The 23,763-nt window shown below is 34.0% G+C and overlaps 1 protein-coding gene across 2 annotated transcripts in view; it reads right to left on the bottom strand.

Annotated features, from left to right (window-relative positions):
• The window catches only part of Nachralpha4 (nicotinic acetylcholine receptor alpha4), a 222,758-nt gene that overhangs the window by 177,705 nt on the left and 21,290 nt on the right, over positions 1–23,763 (bottom strand). The window lies entirely within an intron of this gene.

Here is a 23,763-nt window from a genome sequence, read left to right on the forward strand (position 1 = left end):
TATATATATATATATATATATATATTTATCTCTTTAACCTGAACTTATATCTTTAAGTACAATATTTTATATTAAAAAGGATAATACAATTATTTTTTTAAATATACATGAAATATACTCAAATATGTCCGAAACTACTTACGTGTATAAAGAATATATGTGTAAATTAGAGATACTTAAAAAATAAAATTTTCAAATTCATAATACGATTTACGGATATACAAACATAATAGTAGGAGTAGTGATATGATAAATTAACCGCTTACTACTTTAATTAGCATTATCATCGTCTGTTACTTCGTGTGTATCTGATAGATGTATTCCTCCATCCTTTGCACGCAACGAGATCACGCGGTATAGGTCGAAATAAATAGAATGAGAACATCGAGAGAAAGAGAGAGGGAGAAAGATAAAGAGAAGATTGAATTGGTGGACGACAATGGTGGTGAGCGAGCATTGGGGAAAATTACTGCCCTAGTTGGAATCCAAAGGCAAGGTCCATGTCGTGAACGACGAGGGATAGGATACGTAGGAGGCACTCATGCGGTCCTTTACGTATGCGACTACAATAAGGCACCACCGGACCGGTCTATGTATCACTTCCGAAGTATATTTGTCACGATTGTGCGAACCCATTATATTTTCACTACAAATTTTCGCTTCGTGAAATAGCTTACATCATTTAAATAGCTCGACAATATGAAATGTAATATCGGATCACGTTCTATAAATTCATGTGTGTTTACTATGCTAGTAAATCTGTCAATTTCTGGAACCATCGTAAGTAAAATTACGAATAAATTATTGATAATTAGAGAATGTATATTATCCATTAAAGAAAATAAAGTGCTTGATTCTTATCTTACTTAAAAATTAAAAAACAAATATGACTTAATATGAGTACATGAAAGATAAGTTCTTGTATGCGCGCATTAAAAAGACGAAGAATTTATTGAACAATGCGAAATATCGTTGCACGCGGCGCAGTCGTTGCACATATAGCGCGATTCTTAGGAAGCAGGATATAATGGTGAAACGTATTATGCAAATTCCTAGTCATTTCCAGACACATTGGTGCGAAGGTAATGTTGCATGTGTTTTTAAAAACGCATCTTAGCAGACGAGAAAGAAACACGCGGTGTTTCCAACTACTCTTGAGAGTTTAAAGCTGAGGTAATTTTAAATTTACTGTTTTACAGAGAGTGTTATATATGTATGTGTTAAATTTATGTTGAAAATTTAGAATTAGAAAATATAGTCATCACAGTTTATCTCAATCAGGGCAATTTACGTTGACAATATTGATACATATTATTATGAGACTTTTCCTTTAATGCTTAATTACGTCAGCAGTCCCAAAACTGGAATTTCTACTATTAATACTAGCACTAATTACATAACAATTTAATCGCATAATGATAGTAATTTAATATACATAATGAAAACACAATATGATTCTCATTATGTTAAATTAAGTATATATAAATGTTCTCTCAACTTAATAATAATTGCATAATTGTCAGAATCAGAATTATCGAGAAAATACAATGAAAAGCATTGCCAAATGAGAACAAATAAATATAAAAATTGAGAAAAATGATAAAACATAAACGAGAAAATGTAAAATAAGTGAAGTATTAATTACTTAATTGCAATGTTATTGTAAATTTTTCCGTACTAATAGCTTCCGTGGGTGGACATATAATATGTGAGCAAGCATTTCATGCTTCATTCCTTTCATTTTCTCATTCCGCTTCTCGACACATTACGATATTACGCTTGTAATCGGCATGTGGCCTCAGGCTACATATCCGGAGAAATTCTGACGCCGTGCACGCCGGTAATTTAGGTCGCACGTGACTCGCGATATGGCACTTTGTTGCTTTCAGTAAAAAGAGAAGCGCATTCAAATTCTAACATTTGCCTCTATTACGACATCTTTTAAATCCGCAGAGTCCGAAAAACTGGGGCACACCTAGTTTTTGAAAGGATGAATCTTTCCTTTCTTCTTTCTATTACTTAAAAAAAATAGCCTTTTCAAGCGCGAAATTCATTTCTACATTATTTTTGAAAATAGTTATTAAATCTAATAATTAAGTAAATAAAACAAAAAAATATTTTTGAATCTCAAAGTAATAATATATAAAGAAGAGAAATGTTTAAAAAAACAATTTTGCTAGTAATACCGAGTATTTGTGAAAAAGAGACAATCTTTTTTCTTCAACAGCTTTATACACGTTTATAAGACTACACTTAATCACGGCAATGCTCGTTTGCCAGAATTAAATTTAATTGCAACATCGCCATTATAGTTCTTATCGTCGTCGGTGTCTCGGCGTAAAAATGGTAGCTCGTTTAATCGTCCTTAATACGCGGGGTACACAACGGCGTGGATTAAGCGCGGGATGGCATGGGGGAGATTAGAATATCCTCGTCTCGGTGAATTTCTCAGGTGAGAGCGACTTTCCCCGGATACTCCTCATTCCCGACATTACCCGGGACTTCCGACGAAATTATTACGGGCTAAAGGGGAGTTTCGGCAGATACCCGCGCCAAGAGTAATTAAATTTCGGTATGTGTGCATGTATGTATGCGCTCGAGAAACACCGGATGACAGTAGGGAGAATGAAATGGGAGCTACAAGGATGACATTTGTAGCTGTCGTCGAAAACAGGTACAGCGACAAAGCAAAGCGGCCTGCGACGCTTGTTTCGTTATTACTGATTAAATAATTCCGGAGTAAAAGTCGAATCGGCTTAGTCAATTGAAAAGGAAGTATTCTCATTCTAGATGCTTATCGCATATTTATCGCGTGAAACTCATTAATTTCCGAAGTTAGGAAATATAATATGAATTCTATTTTTCCTTTTTTTTTTAATTTTTTTAATTTTTACTTTTCTTTCTTTTGCGTGACTTTTCAGTCGACCATTATTCTCGTAAAATTTTTATAATCCTTTTTACCAAGAAAAAGCAAACGCAAAATGGATGAAATTATCCATTCGCGTTCCTGATGCGTTGCGTTAGCGTGAAACGACTAGGCGATAAAATGCGAAGTGACTCATAGACGCTTCACGGCCGAAAAGAAGAGAAATCGGACATTTGCGCGATGGTTTTACGAGAAAGCATATTCGAGATGTAGGTCAGGATGAAAAGGGAGAAGAACTGACCCAGCAAAAACGCGAACGCGACGAGCGTGCCAGCGGTTTGTCGCGTAGAAGAAGAGAAAGAAAACGAAAGAGTAGAAGAGGAAAAGGACATTTTGTATTAAAAGAAAATTTTTTTTCATCTACAATAAACAGAATTATATAACAAGTAGAAAAATATAAACTTGACATAGAGAAAAATTGCAAATGTGTCAACAATATTCCAGATAAAAGATAATTTTTTGCTAAATAATATTCTGTTTATTGGAAAAAGAGGAATATAGAGAGAAAAAGTACCATTATTTCTCTCTCTCTTTCTCTTTCTCTCACACACTTTATCTTCTCTTCCTCTATAGTTATAAGTATAGTTATTAGTATCTATTGTTATAATTATAGTTATTAATAAATTCAGTTATTAATATTTAATTATAATTATTAATATCGATAGCTATTAGTATCTATAGTTAACATTTATTATAAAAGGAATGAATTTGCGAAAGATATAATTTAAATCTGTTTATATATTCTTTTTATATACATGCTTATTTATCTATTTCTTTTTCGCGTGTCAATGAAAATTTCTTATAATGGCTCATTCTTACTTTCTTTAGGAAGATCAAAAAAGTTTTTTTATCAGAACCTTAGATAAAAAATTTAAATCTGTTTATATATTCTTTTTACATACATGCTTATTTATCTATTTCTTTTTCGCGTGTCAATAGAAATCTCTTATAATGGCCCATTCTTACTTTCTTTAGGAAGATCAAAAAAGTTATTTTATCAGAACCTTAGATGAAACGACGCGTCATGCGAACTCGGCATAATTCACTAATCGATTTTCTGCCGCATAGATTTAAACAGTTATGGAAGCTCGAGATTGGGTCGGGTTTAATGCGAATATATGACTGGGGATAGCGCGATGTCCACGTGTTGTAGCTATAATTTCTTGAAGCTTAGAGCTGTAAGTGTTGTATTCTGAATAATTTTCAATTGGGACGACAGTAATCTGGTTCGACGTAATGTGTGGCATCGATGATAAAACCTTGGATGGTAAATATCTATGTATGTATGCTACGCACGGCGTATGTGGGGTAACAGATGCGAAACGGATGAGCATTATTGCTATTGCAATTATAATACCATGCACTACCGATTAGTGCGAATGCATCCGCCGCGACACCACCTGACCCTTAACTAATGGCGCAAACATCTGCGTGCATCTTTTATCAATTAATTTCTTGAAAAGGATATTTTATATAAATTTGTACACGTGACAGGAAAGACAAGTAGTCTCAAAAATAATGGGAATGATTTATCTTAAAATTTAATTGAGTTTACAGAGAGTTACAATTAAATATAATCTAGAATTAAAATCTTTCAACATAAATTTCATTTTAACATGGATATGATATTTCTAGAATCCTTTTTTAATAAAACATTTTTTAATATAAGCAGCAGAGAAGATATTTAAGAGAGAAGCCACAATGCAAGTTCTGAGCGTCTCGACGGAAAAGGAATTCCGGAATTGTTAGAAGGAATGGTAGGACCGTTGGATCCGGTGGACTGCATTTTCAAGCAGCCTGCATACTTCGAAGTAAATTATGTTAAATAAGTTGGGTAAACAATTTTCAAATGAATCGTCCTCACACGTTCTTTTCACAAGACAAGCGTCAAAACTCACGCGGACCGATCGTTTGAGATGGCCGATTCGTATAGATATCAAACGCGGATATTGAACATCGGTTGGAGCCGACCCCGAGCGTGATCGGCGAGCCGATATCCGCCAGGTCGTAATGATAAACTCGATTTGCATTCCGTGTTGCGCGACCGTTGTGATTTAAACCGCTCTCGCCAGCTCTCGCTCGTAGTCGTCGACGCCACCGCGATTCAATGTGTCCGCCCCCTCCCCCGATCGGAGGTAAATAAATGTCAGACTGGCAAATTGCACGGATATCCCTGCTCCGATTTCGTGCAAACGACACCGGATTCAGCATTTGCCACACGTATACCTGTGTGCATCAAAGCTTTCGTTAAGCACCACTTTAATGAATGCTACTCCATAAATTCCATTGAATCACATGAATAGAAGCGAGGCGAAATGCTCTTAAACATGAGATGAAAATGAAGAAATTTGTTTTAAAACAAAAGTATCAAGCATTGTGTTATATTTGATATGAATAATTCCTTTACTAGATATTTACTTTGCATTTTCGAGTATTTGCATGTAAACGTAGTCGCTGTTGAAGTATTCATATATATCCCAGCAGGGGTGTGCGCACAAAATTTTAATATATAATATAATTTGTATTGTTTATTCTATATATTCTTATGGAAACAGGTGTTTTACTAATATTTCTCACAATTTTTATCTTGATATAAATTTCATTACACAAGTTTTATTAAATTTTTAATTAATTTAACATTTAAAAATTAATACAGAGTATAAATTATGAGCACGTGTCGCCGCGTACGTTAATATAAATACTTTATACCCTTACATGTGGAATATTAAGTGCTGAATGTGCATGAGAGACTATTTTATGTGTTGACATGTTCCAACGATGCTGCGTATCTATATCGCGAATAGAGCGATGCATTGATGCATCGAGATACGTGGCTTGCACTACGAATGATATCGAGGCCAATCGAGTTGGCCGATTGCCAAACATGGAAATATATTAACATACGAATAAGTTCAGATCCGTTGAGCGGCCGAATAATGTGTTTTATAGTTCACCGCGTCTGCACATCGAGCGGACTTCCGATTCTGTCGCCGATCTGGTCCCGAATGGAAAACCATGAGACTTGTCTTTTGTTTGCAAGCGTTGCTGCGTTGTAGACGTTGTCTGCAGACGACGCGATCTCTATTTACGAGGTAATTCAGTAAGTCGCGAGCGTTCCGATAGATGGAAAAATATCGTTTCGATAGCTCGAGAGGGAGAGAGAGAGCACTTTTTGAGAAAAGCAAGAGCTGAATAGGAAATCAAGTTTTCGTAAAATCAGAAAATGTGGAGAAGTTTCAATCTAACGATAAGATAAAAATGTATAAATTTTTACAAAAAGTTTTTCGTAAATACAAGAATATATGAAAATAATTACAGAAATTTTAAATATATAAATATTAAGAGGATAAAGAGAGAATTTAAAAAAAGTTATAGAAATTTAAAGTTAAAATAAATTTAGCTTTTTAACGCTGTTTAAATTTGTATGATTTAACTTCTATTGTTTTAATTTAAAGTGAGAATATCCTTTCCTTCTACAGAATATTCAACTGTTAAAGTATAATCTATAATTATCGAAAGAACCAAAGTTCAAACTTCAACTAATTATTGCAATTATACACGAGCAAAAGTTTACACAGTCTAACTTCGATCCTCAAGTCGTAGAATCGCTTTTCGTTCTCTCCCTTTGCATTATCTTACTTTTAAATTATTTCAAATAGAACTTTCAAAACAAAAAACTTTCATAAGGATCGGATTTTCATATATCGTATATTAAAAAAAGAATTTTAATGGAGTTTTTCTATATGTATTATTTTCATATCAGATATCCGTAGTAAATTGTTCATCAAGTAAATACAACGTAAAAACTTCAAGAGCTTATATTATTAATGAATGAAGCTACGCACACAGTGTTAAATTTCCACTTAATCACTGATAACGAACAACATCTATGGAACAACATGCGCGTTAATGATGGTCTCTTGCTCACATCGGGAGCGTAAACTTATGTTTCAAACTGTCGCGAGATTTGCGCACGAGGGTGCATATAACGTAAAGTTACATCATGACCGACCGGTGAAAACTTTCGGACGTTCGGAAAGCTCCGTAATAGGCTTGCGAGCTCTTATCGAGGGGTCGTTACTGAAACGGGGAAAACTTACGATTTACGAGAACACGGTGAGTTTACCGAACGGCTTCACCGAGCGGAACTCGCGATCGCCTCGTCGCGTCGACGAGATAGGGTAATTTCCTCCCCAGTCGCTGAGAAGACACGAGAAGCACCTATCATTTGTATCCTACATTTAATCCTAAATTTAGCGAATCTAAGGAGAACTTAATAATATATGGTGTAAATAGGAAGGAGATTGTAAAAAAAAAAATAATAATAGAATCTACATATTATGACAGAAAGTTTATTTTTAAACGTTTTAACGCAATTTTTTTATGTATTATTTTCACGTTTATAATTCACATTATAACATTTTGTATGCAATTTTCATATTAAATAAATAAATCTGATTATCAAACATAAGCTGTAAACGTGAAGCGCGAATTCAGGTAAATAACTTTAATTTAACGCGTGCTCTTAAACGACCCTCATGTTGCATAGTCAGTGAAATGGGTAAAGCAGATAAGCTAAAATGCTTTAAATGTAAAGATAAAACAATATAAATTCGCTTCTAATATTGATGTTCCTTGATGTAAATATGATTTAAATGTGATTTATCTAGAAAAATTGAATTATCACTGGTTTGCTGATTAACTTGGCAACGATTTATATTCGATTTAGATTATTGTTTTGTTTATATCTTACATGATCCGGCAATCAGTTTAACAACACGCGAAACATTCGATTATCATAATTTAATTATTTCAAAATTTCGTTTTAGTTATATAATTTTTCGCTTTCTTTTTCTCTTTTAAGATAGAGAATAAAAATGTAAGTAAAATAATTTTATTTTAAGTACTAAATTACGGGAATTTAACATTAATAATTTAAATATTATTTGATTTATCGTTTTAATAAATATTAAATAGTAAATATTAAAAAATTAGAATAATTTCTCTTTTTAAATTTGTTTATTAAATTATCTTGGACTATACGAAGCGGAAAAGAAGGGTGAGATAATTTATTCTCACAGTGTACATCGAAATAAATGTATTTTTCGACTTGACGACACTCGCGATCGATAAAGCGTGCTTGTGAAATATGCTGGACACTCCGGTTTTTGCTCGTTAATCGACAAATGACCGTATAATTTAATCCAATTGCGTTCTACGTTCACGAGGAAAACGATTTATACGGTCATTTATTGAGTAACTCTTCAAATGACAGTTTCCGGGAAATTTGCAAGAAAAACTTATTTATTTCGACGTTATAGCGCAAAAGGATAATTTCCATATTATTCTCGTTTCTCGGATTATTATACTTCACGATGATTACAGTGAGAAATCAGGCATTTTAAATTCGAAATATTCGTCACGAGTCTCTCGTGAATTATAAATACAAGTCACTCGAACAGGAGATATAAGTCACTCGAAATAGATCACGCGATATCGTAGATGACACATTATACTTGTACCATTAGCTTTCCGATATTTTCTCTTCTCTTTTTATACTTTCACGATCTAACCGCTATGCTACCGATCGCTTTTAATCTACAGCCATCGATTGTTTCCTCCTCGCACGCGATTTTTCTCTGATGTTGGAGGATGAGTGTGTACAAAAGAGAACACGATGCATCGTATATCGGCCGTCGAGTTAGCCATTTTTTCGATAATTCGCAGCTACTGAGCTACTCTCCGCATTGTTCGCGGACGCATCGCTGTATCCGCTAAAAGATAGCTTTCGGTTGTTCTACAGAGTTGTACGTATTGTTCTGGACAGCAACTATTACGTCGCATTGTCTTGTCGCGCCAGAAATCGGAGAGGCTTTGTGGCAGAGCTTCATTTTACGCAGGTGGACACGGCTGTTCATTTGCAAGTTGACCCTGAGGAAATTTGCGAACGATGCTGTGGCGTATCGATTTCTAATAAGCCGGAGAGTCTAATAGCCATGGCGATAGGCGATGAAATATCACGACGCATTCATAATCATTAATCCGGACAATTTCCAGCTTAATAAGCCAAGTCTTACGATTAAATCTGCGATCTTCGATATCATTTTTTTTTTATTTGACTCATATCAGAGAGAAAAGAAGGATAAATTTTAATATTTTATTCTCTTTTATAATCGATGAATACGTTATAAAATGAGGTATTATATTTATATTATAAATGTAACGGAATAAGGAAAATTACCAATTAATTTTTCAATAGCAAATGAAAGATGCTTATTGTGTATTATTCTCAGATAAAAATAAATAGCAGAATAAACATTATCTCTAAATTAAAATTTTTAAGTCCCCAAATAATTTAAAAATATAATGTCTTATTATAAATTTTGAACAATGAACATATTATATCATCGATAAAACAAGTTGTCTTTTATCGAAACTAAGTGAATTACGACATGAATAAAACATGTATTTTGCAAACAATTTTCAGGATTTTACTCAGTTAAGATATTGAGTATAGAGAAATAAGGAGAAGCAAGAAATATATTTCAAAGCGAAGCCTGATGGATCGCAATGGATTGAAATTTTCTATGCAGACACGTTACAGTGCGACATAAGCAATCGTTGCTTTCACTAACATCGTCGATAGTTCGATAAATCGATGAGCAATGCGCCAGATTATCACACAATCGAGTGTTTTTACATATATTTGTAGGAATAAAGGAATTGAAAATGCCTCGTAATCGGGCTCATGGACGGTATAACACATCATGGCTGCGATGCTGAATCCTGTCCGTGGAATTAATCGCTTGTTGGCCGAGACAGCGGCCGGAAACGCTCGTTCATCACGCCGATCGTCGGGTCGATTCCCTAGTCCAGCTCGCGATAAAGCGGATTTTTTCGATTCAAACGGGAAAATGGCTAAAGATAAGAAATCCTGTTTCTGACATTTCGGTAAAAGAATCGTATGTCTCATTTCGACATTTTTTATACTTTGATTAAACCAACAGTAGCAGCTTTAGATTTTTAGAAGAATTTTATATACGTGAAAACACGTGAATTTCTCTCAGAAAGATTAATTTCGTCCGCAGCTAATTATAACGCGATACGATCGATAAGAAGCGCATTGACTTTCCGTTCCGTCTCGCTTTTATCGAGTTTCTATGGCGGAAAATATTTTTAATCGTGAGATATAAATGCGATAAAAATGCGCTGTCTGGAATAAAATCGCTGGAATTGTATTCAGCATTACATTTTCAAAATCATTTTAATATCGAAATACATTTCAAAAATATAGTTTTATATCGCATTGTAAAAAGTCGACCGACCAGAGATCGATCTATCGAGAACTTGCGTACAGTCATTGCGGCAAATCATTGCCGTTGGTTTGTTCCTAATCGAAATAGTCCGTGACTAGAATTTAGTGTCTTCCGAGCCATTGCCCATGCAAGGCGAGCTTAAGGGCGGTTTGCGATCCTCGACCGGAAAGAGTAACTTACGATGCTCGCGTTAAATCGTGCCATCCATCAAGGAGTCATTAAATCTCTAGAACAAATCGATACCAAGCGAGTTTTCGAAAGAACGTTCGTGCTATGATTAATGAACTCATCTTCTTACTTTAATTCAGATATTCAGATTCATTATCGATACTATTTTATATGTCGTAAAAAATTTGAAAAATTTTTTATATAAATTTTTATACTATGTTTGATTTTCATATTATTACATATAACGTATAAGGTACACACATTGTATTGTATATGAATTTTATACACGGAATAATCGATATATGTGTCACAGGCTTTTTATAAATTTAGTCTAAGCTTTAAAATAAAGCGTCGGTGAAAAATTCAACGCTTTATCAAGAGACCGACGATTTGTACGAAAAGATGTGCAATATATCAATAGTAAGAATTCTCTATCGAACCGATTGCGAGATGAAATGTGTCATTCGACGAGCCGAAAAAGCGAGAGAATATTTCTGTTCGCTTTGAGATGGTCAGGCGATTCGGGTCAAACCGCGAGATCAGCCGGATATTGAAGAACAACACGAGAATACGAGAGAGAGAAAGCGAGGAAGCGAGAACGACGAATGTGCTCGGAAAAGATTACGATACCGAAAGATGTTTGTTTGGAAGAAATGGATATCGAGACTTCTCCGTCTGCGCGCACTCTGGAAATTTCTATTGATTCTCAGTTAGGTCGGATTCTCAACGTAGTTTCCGCACCCCCGTATCTCACCCTCGTCTCTTAACCCTTACTTTCCCATCCTCACTTTCCATCCCATTCTCTTCTTTCTCCTTCCTTCTTCTGCCATATGCTGCGTGGGTTCGAATCGTTTTCTCCTTCTGTTCAACGATATCTCGGCCGAAAGGGTTTCTTGCATAACGGCACCCTTATCTATCGCGTCTCCGCCTCCTTCTTCCTACCCCTCTCTATCACCATATCTCTTTCCATTTCTCAGCTGCGAAGAGTCCAAGACCACTTCGAAACTCGCACAATAAAGTCTTTCACCATGAGTGTCAAATAAACGAATCTACTTCCAGTAAATTTCAATTTCCGATGTTTGCCCGCGGAATCGCATCTCGTATTTTGGTTACATTCGCAATGAAAGTTCAAGTCGTTCGCTAGCTGATGCGAAAGTCGTACGATTCGCCTCTCGCTTGAGCATTATAAGAACGAATCCGTGGCAGAAGCATATCATACAATCATAAAACTCACTTATTATTAAAAATATAATTACTTTATATAAAATCCTGATAATTACTTTATATAAAAATCTGATCAAAATATAATTACTTTATATAAAATATTAATTTTCAACCAAGTATTTTCAATGCAGCGAAAAAATAAACAATTTATACTAAAATTTGAAATAATATCAATCTTGACAAAGAAAAATCATAGATGTGTATTCAAGCGAAGCGTACTTATCTTGGTACTCAGAGTTTAATAGAGAGTAGATACTCTACGACTATTTTCAAACCATATAACATTGTCGAGCCTTAGACATAAGGCTTCTTATCGTCCGAGCGGTAAAGCTTAAAGTAAGTAGCAGTAGCACTCGCAGCATCTCTCGGAAAAGAACCCTCAATTGTCGTAAATATCAAAATATTATTCGACGACGACGACGAACCTTCGATGGAACGCATCAATATCGGCTGGTTTGAGGCACTTTAGAACAAGGCGCTCCCAAAGGCCCGCCCGGCTCGCAAATTCCATCTCAATCATTTTCTCGCGCATCTCGCGTAGAGAAACACGTTCGCTTCCGGGTGTTATCTCTCGCCGTTCAATGCACCGCGAATGCCTTCGGCGGGTATATCGTTTGACACGCTAAAAGCCACCCCGTCAATCGTGGCTTCGCTCGCAACGTGCGTTTACATCGATGCGGTCGCGAAAGTATCTTTGAAACGACGTGAGAAACTAAGATTGCAAAATACGAAACAAGCTCGATGTGTTGATATTATTAAGTGCGATGCAAAATGGAAAAATAACAGAGAAAACCGCGGAAAAAGATCCCTCGCTTGAGATGGTCGAATCGTTGATACTGTTATTTCTCGTAGGTATCTCTGGTTAACAGGATTTCGGGATCTCTTACTTTGCCAGCGTCTTCTCGATTCTCTTCGGTTCTTCTTTGCGCTTCTCGATAACGTCAGTGTTGTCACGAGGGACCCATAGTGGCGGCGATGCGCCGACACCCGTATTAAATTGGATTTCGAGAGGTAGCTCGAATATCGAGGGCACGAGCTCGTTCTGTCCTGCGCGCGAATCTTCGTCCCGAGACACTGTTTAACTTAAAGGAGTGCTAAAAATATGTCGATTCTCATGAAATTACCTTTGTCGTCGCATCTCAAGCGAGGTTTCAATTATACAAAAAAAGAGATTGATGAAACGATGAATCTTAGATTTATTTCGGACCTTTGAATTTAAATATTTATTTATGTAGATGTGTAAATTTCAATGAATATTATAATATTAAATCCATAAATATCCATAAATGCATAAAGTATACACAATATATTTTTAGTATTTAAATTCATTTAATCATTTAATCAAATATTTTGATTTAATCCCGTTTTGAAGCAGTAAATACGCTTGTGATGCTTGTAAACGTCAAAGCAAGAACATGGACAGTTATGATCTGTTTATTCGTCAAAGCTTTATGGCAGGATATTAATACGATGCGCATATCTTCGAGCAATATAATACCGCCGAGCAAATATAAACCGAAACGGGATGGTTGGTATAAATTAATTAATAAAATGTGATTAATGTTTTGCATACAGATAATAAAATTTATATAAAAAATGATGAGATTCATGATTTAAATTGTACAAGAAATGCTTGATATTGCAGTGTGCGAAGTACAAATAATTTAAAATTAAATAATAAAACACATAAACGTGACACAACAAATTTTCAAAATATTCATTGAATATAATATTAATCAAAAATAAAGTTAACTTCGTATATATGATATGACATAAATATAGGTTAAAATTATATCATAATTTGAATAAGATTCAGTGGAAATCATGAGAAAATATTATCTTTCAATCTTCGGTGTTCTTTTCGTCAAGAATAAGTTAATCTTTACATTTATTTATATTTTAATCTTTCTCTCTTAAATGTTTATAAAAAGAAAAAAATTGCAAATGGAAGATAAAACAATATATCAAGATTAAGATGCAGTAATCCAGAGTACATATTGCTTATTTCAATTAGTCGCGTAACTATCTTCGAGATAGCTAATTAATGAATGAGATTACCTCTTATCTGAACAACGAAGATCCGCTCATAATAAAACAGAAAATAATTTTATAGAGTCATCATTTCGCTCTTACCTAAGTTTACGTAATGTAATTCCAATTACTGTCATGATCCTAATCACATTTAACGGGTCTCTCTCTATTTCAGCGTGAAACTTCGTCTTTTTTTTAGCGCAGAAACAACATTGTTTTTTTTCTCTCATGTTTAGAGAAAGAGAAAATTGTCAGATCTTTCTCGTCTCGTATTCTTAAGACGGCTAAAACAGTCTGATGGGACACCAGACTATTTTCCTAGCTCATACGAAACATCTCAGGACAATTTCGTCACAATGGGCTGTGTACTTGTTTCTTCTTTTTATTCCCTCAAGATGCATAGAACGGTTTTAGAAAAACTGTCTAGTAGAATTTTTGAAATAACAAATGTTCAATCTTTTTCGTAAATTTTACCGGTATCCGATTCTTGTCATCGCAATTTATTCTTGTTTCAGTTTAAGTATGCAAACGTATTACGTATGTATGCTAATTTAAAGAAATCATGGATAATATTACATGGGTAATTTAAAGAAATCATGGATAATATTACATGGGTAATATTTTCACATCTTTCGTGTTTAAAATATATTATATAAATATATTATATAAATAACGGAATATTGCATATTAAAAACCAATAATTAGTTTTATAAACTCACAAGATTTAAACGAACACGTTACACAAATTAATTATATACATATGATAAAATTTTACATTATTATATTATATCAAATTAAATTTTTATGTTATATATGTACATTGATATACGTTATTTTATTAAATATATATATTGGCAGGAGAAAATACGACGCGAATCTTAGTGATTTAATCCTCGCGTAATTAGGAGACAGAGTAATCAGCTTTGCAATCAAGTCTTTCTTGAGTGCTGGATCAATATCAATGCCATTAGACAATATGTACACATTGTAACTAATATAGTCTGAACAAGATTGCAGATTGCCGCGGGATGCTTTGCAATTAATTATAAACTGAATGGTCTAGTAATGCTTCAAATAACCAGAATGTTATACTTTGTTTAAAACGAAGTGAGATCCAAATTTAATAATATGTTTAATCAGTCAAAGACACGTTTTTTATTTTACAATCAAAATGTCAATTGTCAATACGATATAATTCTAACATGAGTTTGGACATTTCGCTATTTTATTTTATGACTTTCCTAACGTGAAAAAAACGTGCGTTAATTTAAAGAGTAATTGTTTTCGAGCTTTTAATGTTCGGCTCTGTAACGCGCTGTACGCATGTACATCGGAACTTTTATCAAACGTTTTAATTTTCCTCGGCCAATGAGCTATTAAGTACAGTTGATTTAGTAGCGAAATTCGGATATCAACTTCGGGAAATACCAAACAACTTCTATGCTGCAACAAAGTAAACGTGGCTTCGCGTATAAAGCACAAACCAACCGACATCGGCTGAACTTTATGGTTCCATCACAATTTATTTGCGATGCTTCCGTTACAATTTTAGTTAGAAGTCTTTATTTGTAATAACAATAATTTTACTATTTAACATAAATAAATGATATTATCTCCCATTCAAATTAAATAATCCATATAAGTCAAATAACTCATACAAATCAAATAGTATTGATTCATATAAATCAGATAATATTTATTGTAAAATGCAACGTTGAATGTTTGAAAAGGAAAGCATATAATAAATTGTGTAATAATAAATCAGTTAACGTTCGCGAATTAGAAAACACAATAAATGTTTTCAATATTATGGCATTAATTATTTCAATATTACGGCATTTATTTTAATAATTATAAAATTGTGTACATTTATAAAAAATTATTTTTAATAAGTAATATTTTAACTATATGGGCATACATATAATCTTGATTAAAATATGTATAATATAATATATTCTAATTTCAGTATATTATTTCATTATTCGATATTTCTTTTCTTTCGTTTTACAAAAACGTTTTTAGAAAAAGAGGTTAAAATAAATATTATAAAGATAATTTATTCTCGATAAAGGAAGAATAATTTTTCTTTTTTGTGAAAGATAATAAATCATGTTTTTCACTGAATATCGATAATTGTTTTATAAATGCTTCAGGCAATAATATAATTTATTTTAACTTCGCTAATAAATATTCTTTATCTTCGATGAAATTTTAACCTTAGCCCTGAGACACAGCGAAATGCGTCTCATCGATAATCGACAGAGATAGCAATTTTACCGCGCGATCAATGAACTATAATATTGGCAGTAGACAACGTCGTTATTGTCGTAGTTGCTACTGAAAGCGCCAGTACGTCGATCGTATAATCTACAGCTTCCGCTTTCGTATTAAGTCGCGGGTCGCCGCTTAAGACTCAGCGAGTTTGGGAAAGTTATTCACCGGATGGCAAACTTATCGGACTAAGCTCATAAGCGTTTCTCGAGCGCAAAGATGTAATTCCAAAGATGCGTGTTTCAAGCTGATAAATACAGCGTGTTTTTCAAACATTTGAACAACGCAGACATATTCTCTTTAATCAGTTTAAAGTCTATTTTGTCATTAAATAGATACTAAAATACACATTAACAGATTCTAAAAATTACAAGGATTAAAAATAAAATATTTTTTGCGACTCGAGCTTAAAGTATATAACACAATCTTTTATATTCTACGTTTAACTTTAAGCAAATTTTATGGTAGTAGAATTTTTATTCAAAGTTTGGACACGAAGTTTAGACACAAAGGAAAAGTCGATATCCAATCTATCGAAAGAAATACGATATATTCCAAATATAGTTCAAAGGAGAGTAGAACTACGTCTACAAAATAAGATGTCATCGATAATCTTGAAATAATTTTATTTTATTTTACTTTCTCAATTATAATTTAACCTAGATTATATATTACTATCCTATCTTACTTTTTTTCTTTATATTGTAAATTTTAATGCCAGTTCGAGACGTTTATTCTTACGTTAATCCTGTTCATGATCCAGCTACATCGGACGGAGATTTTAGGATTCTCGTAAATAGTTACTGTACACAGGTGCGCGAGGGTATGATTCATTTATCGGGGCGTTAATGACGGGAACGCTGAGGAAATCCCGGCGGATTTATCCTTTAATGATTCGCGTCTAAATTAATTGAAAACCGTCGAGACGTCTAGTCGTGCTGGCTCTTATATTCGCGGTTTACAGAAACGAACTCAGGATCTCGACTTTCGTATCACTCCTCGTGTAACGCGAGAGTGATCGAACGAACTCTGATATTATTCGCTGTTCCTGCGGGAATACGCCGGAAGATTCCATGTATTTTCCAGCGAAAGGTCGACCTCGACATTCGTTTGAAATAGCAGCTAAGATGATATAGATATATGAGCGTAGCCAAATCTTTCTCAAAAAAGAACGAAAAAATATTCGCAATCTAGAATCATTAGAATTTACTGTTCAAAAAGAGGGAGATTAATACAAAATTTTCGGTTTTATTTATATTATTATTCTGATATTTTTATATTATTAAAATCTAAAAATTCTCAAACTTTATAATTTATGAAATAAAGCGAATTTAATTGAAGCTCCTAAACAGGACATGCAATATAAATATATAAAGAAATAATTCATTTCTAAAACGAGATTAAACTTAAAATTAAATGGCAAAACAAATGTTATCCAATGGAATAATAATATATCCTACTTGTTACGCAATTGCTCGATAATTAAGTAAAACAAACGTTGTCATTATAATGATTTAAAGGGAAAGGCAAAAAAGACAGGGATCGATGATAGAAATTGGAATTCTCGGGAGGACATTTTTGTCACCCTTCCGAAGAAAACCAAGGGGGCTTACCGGACTTTTCATGACAAATCGTCGGCGTTCCGGAAATGCACGGTCGCATTTGTGATATTCGTGAGGGCACGTACCGATGGAAAACTTTTGCAATAACCATTGCTTATTCGTGCGATGTATACTGAAAATCCTGCTTGTTTATATTTCCTCGGGCATTCCACCTTCTTTTTCTATATAAAATATCCTTTTCACTCGCTCCTTCTATCTATATTCCATCCTCTCTTTTTCTACTTTCATCTCTTTAATCAGGATCGACTTTAATGTGATTGAAATTTTTTCGATGCTACATAGTAGCCTTGATGTATAAAGTGATGTAGAAGTCGCTTTCGGCGACAAATTTTCTACATTTTTCTTTTGATAAAAATCTGATTGATTGCTTTTTGCAGAACTTCTTAAATCAAATTTCTCTGAGATGCGACAAAGTGCATTTAAAATTAAATAAGACTAAAAAAATAGATATAAAAATATTATATGCTACTGTTTAATTATGATCTGATTTTTTAAAGCCAATATATTGATTCTGATTGACAAAAGCAGATATTCATTAAATGATTAAAAATGTTACGAAGAAATCATGTTTAATAAATGTTTGTAAAAATGTTACGACACTATTGATGAAAGTATAACAAACCCGAGTTTATATCGTTGTTACACTTGTAGTTTTGTCCAAAGTTTTGCGGGATCGTGCCAAATATCAAAATGATTGCATCAGGCTGCGATATAACGAGGCTTCAGCGCGTTGTTATGAATATCAAAGCAGCGGACGCGACGTCAACGATATGAAAGAGTTTGGGCATTAGGTCAATAAAGGTGGTTCTCCATAATGCAAAAAGCCGACTGCCTAAATTATTCACTTGCTGGTCTCATCGCGTGTGTCATCTCTTCGATTTAACGCAACAAAGCAACAATGAAATTAATCAACTGTTGGCTTACAAATAAAAACCGTTACATCGTTATAGATAAACATTTCTTTTGAATTTTTTTCTATAAATATAAAACATCTCATGTAATGAATACTGAATTAACAAAAATTAACATATTATATAATAATACGTTTTATAATATATATTATCGCGTAATAATTACAAAATATAATATAATTATATAATATAATTTTCGCGATGTAAGCAACTAAATGTAAAATTTTATCAAACATGACAAACGCGAGTAATGCCAGAAATTGGCAGGATATGTGTAATTCAAGATAATTTCGACGAGAGGGTTATGCGAAATCGTTTGGTAATTAATCCAAACAGCTTAATGAACGCATCACATCTGTTATTCCTAGAGCTTGCATGAGCAAGTCAGTTACAATAACAACCCCGTAAATATACTACGCGCTATGCGATTGTAATTCCTATTATATATATACAACAGCCGGAAAAACAAAATTTAATTTTGAGAGTATATAAAATGTGCAACGCGCAATGTATACAATATAAATTTTTTTGTTCACAGTACAACCGGAAACCGGCCAACGAGCTCGATTTGATTTACGTGATGGTATTAAAACGATATACTCGCATGTATATGCCTGGTATGTGTTCTGTTATGCAAATTTCTCCCGTACATATCGGCAAGTAGCGTGTAATTTATAAATTTATAAGCGCGACTCGCATAATCGAGTAGCGAAGTAATGACGGGGCGCGGTGGCGATGAAATTATCTCGCCATCATTCGATGTGCCCGCATACGATAGACAATGCATTCTTTTTACCAACACGTCGCTGTGGATATTGTGACTGGCGCCTCTTTGATAACATTTTGATAACATCGATGCATGTAAGCGCGGATAGAGATAGGATCCCTTTGTGCATCGCGTCGATTATTTCTCGCCGACGTGAAATCATTACTCTTCGTGCTGCGGCTAATTAGTTTTGGCTTCTCTCTCGAGTGTATTATATATGAGAAACGCGCGACGATATTATTTGAAAGCCACTATTTCAACTAACATTTGCACAATGAGATTGTGCGATTTCTTTAAATTAAGTCAGTCGTGTATTGTGTATAATAATAACACCATAAGACGAAGAAAATAGGAGTAAAATAGGAGTGTTTTTACCGAATGAATATTTTATTAATCTTGTGTCATTTAAATCAATAATATTTCCATCGATTTGAGAGAATGTTTAATTTCTCTTTAAGGGGCGAAAAGTTTAAAGTCGATATTCCGACTGACAAAAGACCGGCAATTTTAACATTGAAATTTTCGGGCCGATTATCTCCGCTTCGGGTCTCGAGGTGGATCGCCTTCCTCAGATGAGGGCCTACGTAATAAGCTTTAATGAACTCTAATGGAATCCAATCAGCAATTCTCGAGAACTTTGTGTCGCATTTGCTTATGTCGGTAATGCCTTCACTGTGCATCACGCGCAAAGTGCACTGCTTGTGATAGATTGTCTCGACAATGGAGGTGGAGCAATATCTAAGCCGAGACCGTAAATAGTAACGTACATGGGCGATATCCTACCATTTCATATATGCACTATCACATTCGTTGCTATGTGAAATTCGAAGATTTCTGCCATTTCCTTCTACTCGCACGCTTCGCGGCCTCCCGTTATTCTTACAGACGTGTTCTCACAATACCAGCTGTTCCAAAAATTTATTGAAATTTATGGAGAAATTTAATTGAACAATTTGATATCGAAATGAAAGAGCGCGTTTCAAAATTTTCTTAAAAAATATATAATATAATAAAATAATAATATAATAAAATATATTTAAGTATAAAGTAATATCTTACATTTTCTCGCTTTATTTGATAATTAGATCCTTTAATTCATGGATTGTGGGAATTCTCTCTTTAATTTATTTCACAATTAATTGAAGATAAAGCTTTATTAATTCTTATTAAAAGACAAGCCTTTGCTACTTTTTTATTCTCTATGCGATTTAATTGGAAGATTAATTAAAGATATAACTACAAAGGAAAAATGGACGTATATTATGGTAATAATAATTTTATGATAAATTAAATTTCCGTAGCATAAATCAAAGATCCATTTTTGATGCTTTAATGCATTTTAACTTAAGTATTTGATATACGTGAGTAGAGTAATTATTAAATTATTAAATATGAAAAATTAATTAATTATTATTAAACTTCAGCTTTATTAAATTTCAAGTTTGCTCGATGTATTAATTCTCCGTATACTTATACCATATACTTTTAAATTATTAGATTTCCAGAACGCTAAGAGTCTAAATAAATTATAAATATTTATTAAATTTTGGAAAGAGCCTTTGACTCATTTGTTAGCAAGTTTTAATATTGAAACATGTGAAATTACGAACGTCATTTTATATCCATTATATTTAATATTTTTAATAATTTTTTTATTTAATTTTGATTTTTAATTTTGAATGTATTCAAATATTTAATACTTATAATATTATAAAAAGAGAGGAAGAAAGAAAAAAAGAAAAGAGAGAGAGTAGTGCAAAATTTTATTTTAAATGCGTTTCTTAAATTTTTGTTACATTAATTTTATAATTGTGTTTATAATTATTTCATTTTCAAAATACCTCTAGTATACAGTATTAAATATTTCATTTTCAAGATACTTTTTACACAGTAATTTTTTCACAAAACGTTACAGCAGGATTCCCAGGATCCGCCAAAAACGTAATTTCCGGGGATTTTTTCTCGCCGATCTTTTTATTCCGAATACAATTGTGCACTGACGAAATTCGCGAAAACTAACTTTTATGGAGACAATTTGCGTAAGTCTATAAAAGCATTTTCAATATCAGATGACAGTTGCAGAAATATCGGAATAATATGAATGCATGAGAGAGAGAGAGCAATCCTTCTGTCTTATTGTATTCTACCGTAGTGATTTCAAAGATAAATATTGCATAAGCGAAAGATATGTCACGCAAATAATTGTTGTGCACTGTAGCATATCCGATCATAAAAAATCTTTATTTGTGGCTGATTCGTTTATCTTTTTTAAGTATCTAAATAGTCCGTCTAACGACGGAGAAGTGACAATTGTTCGAGAAAATTGAGAATATTCTGTCACAATTTCAACAAATCATTATAAAAAATTTCTTTCTCCTTTTGTATTTATATATTACTCTTTCTTTATTCTTATAAATTTTGATTTTGGAAAAACAAAATTGATAATTGAAATAATGCAATTTAAATTACAAAAATTCTTTTCACATGGATTTGTCTAAGATTAAAGCGCTTTTGACACAAATCCATTAAACTGTATAAATAGACGAGGAAGAACAAATTATCCACGAGAAAGAATAAGAATCTGTAGGAATGCGGCGATGCATCTCCTTCACCCGCTCGCCGCTTCATTTGATACAAATGGAAGAATTCCTCCCCCGGCGAGAAGACGCGACTGACGCAGAATGAAACTTTCACGAGGCTCTATAAAAGCACGAGGAATTTTCAAGATATTGGAATGCTCGTGGATCTGGCAGCGTTGATGGATATACCTCTTAAGCCCGATAAAATCAGATGCAATGACGTTCGCGCTTATTTCTCTTTTCTTTCTAGCCGCCGCCGTTTTTCCATCTTTCGTTAACTTTCAACAGCCTTTCCTCGATACTGCAGGCCCGCAATCCTGGAGAAAATTGACCGAGCGCCTTTGGCGCTCGTAAAGCTCGGGCTATCCCCGGGAAAATGAGAACTCGCGTGATCGCGCTTTGATCACGCAAGAAACCGCGACGCTGATCGAACGTGGCGCGAAAGCATCCATCAGCGAGTCGCGAGGTACGGCGGAGTATCGATTCGATGCCGTACACAAAGTTGCTTTCACGATGATGGCCGCCATTACGTTTCTTGCCTTTCGACGAGACGAACGGCGAGTTAAATCTCTCGAGAAAACAATATTCTCTTTATTATTGGTGTACACTGATTGTTCACGTTGCTAGATTATATTGATAGATTCTTTAAGTATGTCGGGAGCTATCAATGTTCAATAATTTGTCACTGTCACGCGCTTCTTGAAGCAATCGCCAAGTCTCTACATCAACTGTTCATCCTCAAGTGACCATTAATTTCTACTTTATTTCCTTTTTTATAGAGAATGAAAGCTGAAGAGAAAAATATTTCGTGACATACAATCGTGCTTTGAAAAGGCCAGAGAACTAATGAGCTCCAAGTTCGAAGGCCGCTTAAGCGATTTCCGATACTTGCGTCGGATATTGCAATTTACAAGTTATAATATACAAAATACATAGAGTCGAGTTAAATTCCAACTTGACGCGTGCGAAATTTCGCTAACGTGAGATGCGCATTCCGGGCAATCCTTATATAAAATTTAATCTCGAGAGAGGAGCCGCTCTCGCAGTTTTCGCGCTCAACCGACAGTGGCATGAAGACCTCACATTTTTACAAAGCTGGTGGTCACGTAAATTACTACGTAATTACACACTCTGCGCGGATTCCCCGAGTCAGGAAGTATAACTACGGTCGAATGATTCGCGTGGAAATTTCTGTGACACGCGCGCATAATTACCGGATTTATTTGACGTGCGGATAAATCGGCCGAGAACGACTTGGATTTATCGAGTTCCGGCATTAGGATGAGATAACGTGGCTTTCCATACCTCAGATCGTAAAAGCGAGACGCGGGAATATCCCTTTCCGAGAATCACATTTGCGTATCGCTAAAATTGCGCTTCCGGAAGGAGGTCGAGGAGTTACGAGAAGTCACGCAAATCGACCGTGGAGATTTAAGTAATTTGGATTTTACATCGGAATAAATTCCTGGCGAGATTTCCCGCCGAACGAGCGACCCCTTATCATCGCTCTAAAGCAAATTGTCTGCTTTCGCTATTACGCTGACTGCTATGATTTTAATCAAGCTTTCATCAAGCCATATAATTTGGTTATTTCTATTAAAAATATACAATGAGCGTGCAATACAAAATTACATAATATATCCTGTACTACGCATATTAAAATTAACGGAAGAAATATCTGGGGGATGAATTCATTTTTTAAATTAAAAACGAATTTTCATCAAAAATCTTTATTTCATACTTATCTGATATACCTCCACGTATAACACACACTATTAAATCACTAGACAGGATGCATGAAGTGCGTAGAAATTTTTTAAAGATCCACATATTGTCGGAATTTTCGTCAGTGAATAATGATATCAAATGTTCGTCCACAACGGTATTCATTCTGGTCATTCTCGAGAATGTTAGTTGCGGTCGAGAATTTCAAGAAATGATTCTGACTC

The sequence above is a fragment of the Camponotus vicinus genome, unplaced genomic scaffold (genome assembly GCF_025532165.1).
Source record: "Camponotus vicinus isolate PSW18456_S1 unplaced genomic scaffold, iyCamVici1.0 SCAF_7, whole genome shotgun sequence".
Lineage (NCBI taxonomy): Eukaryota > Metazoa > Arthropoda > Insecta > Hymenoptera > Formicidae > Camponotus > Camponotus vicinus.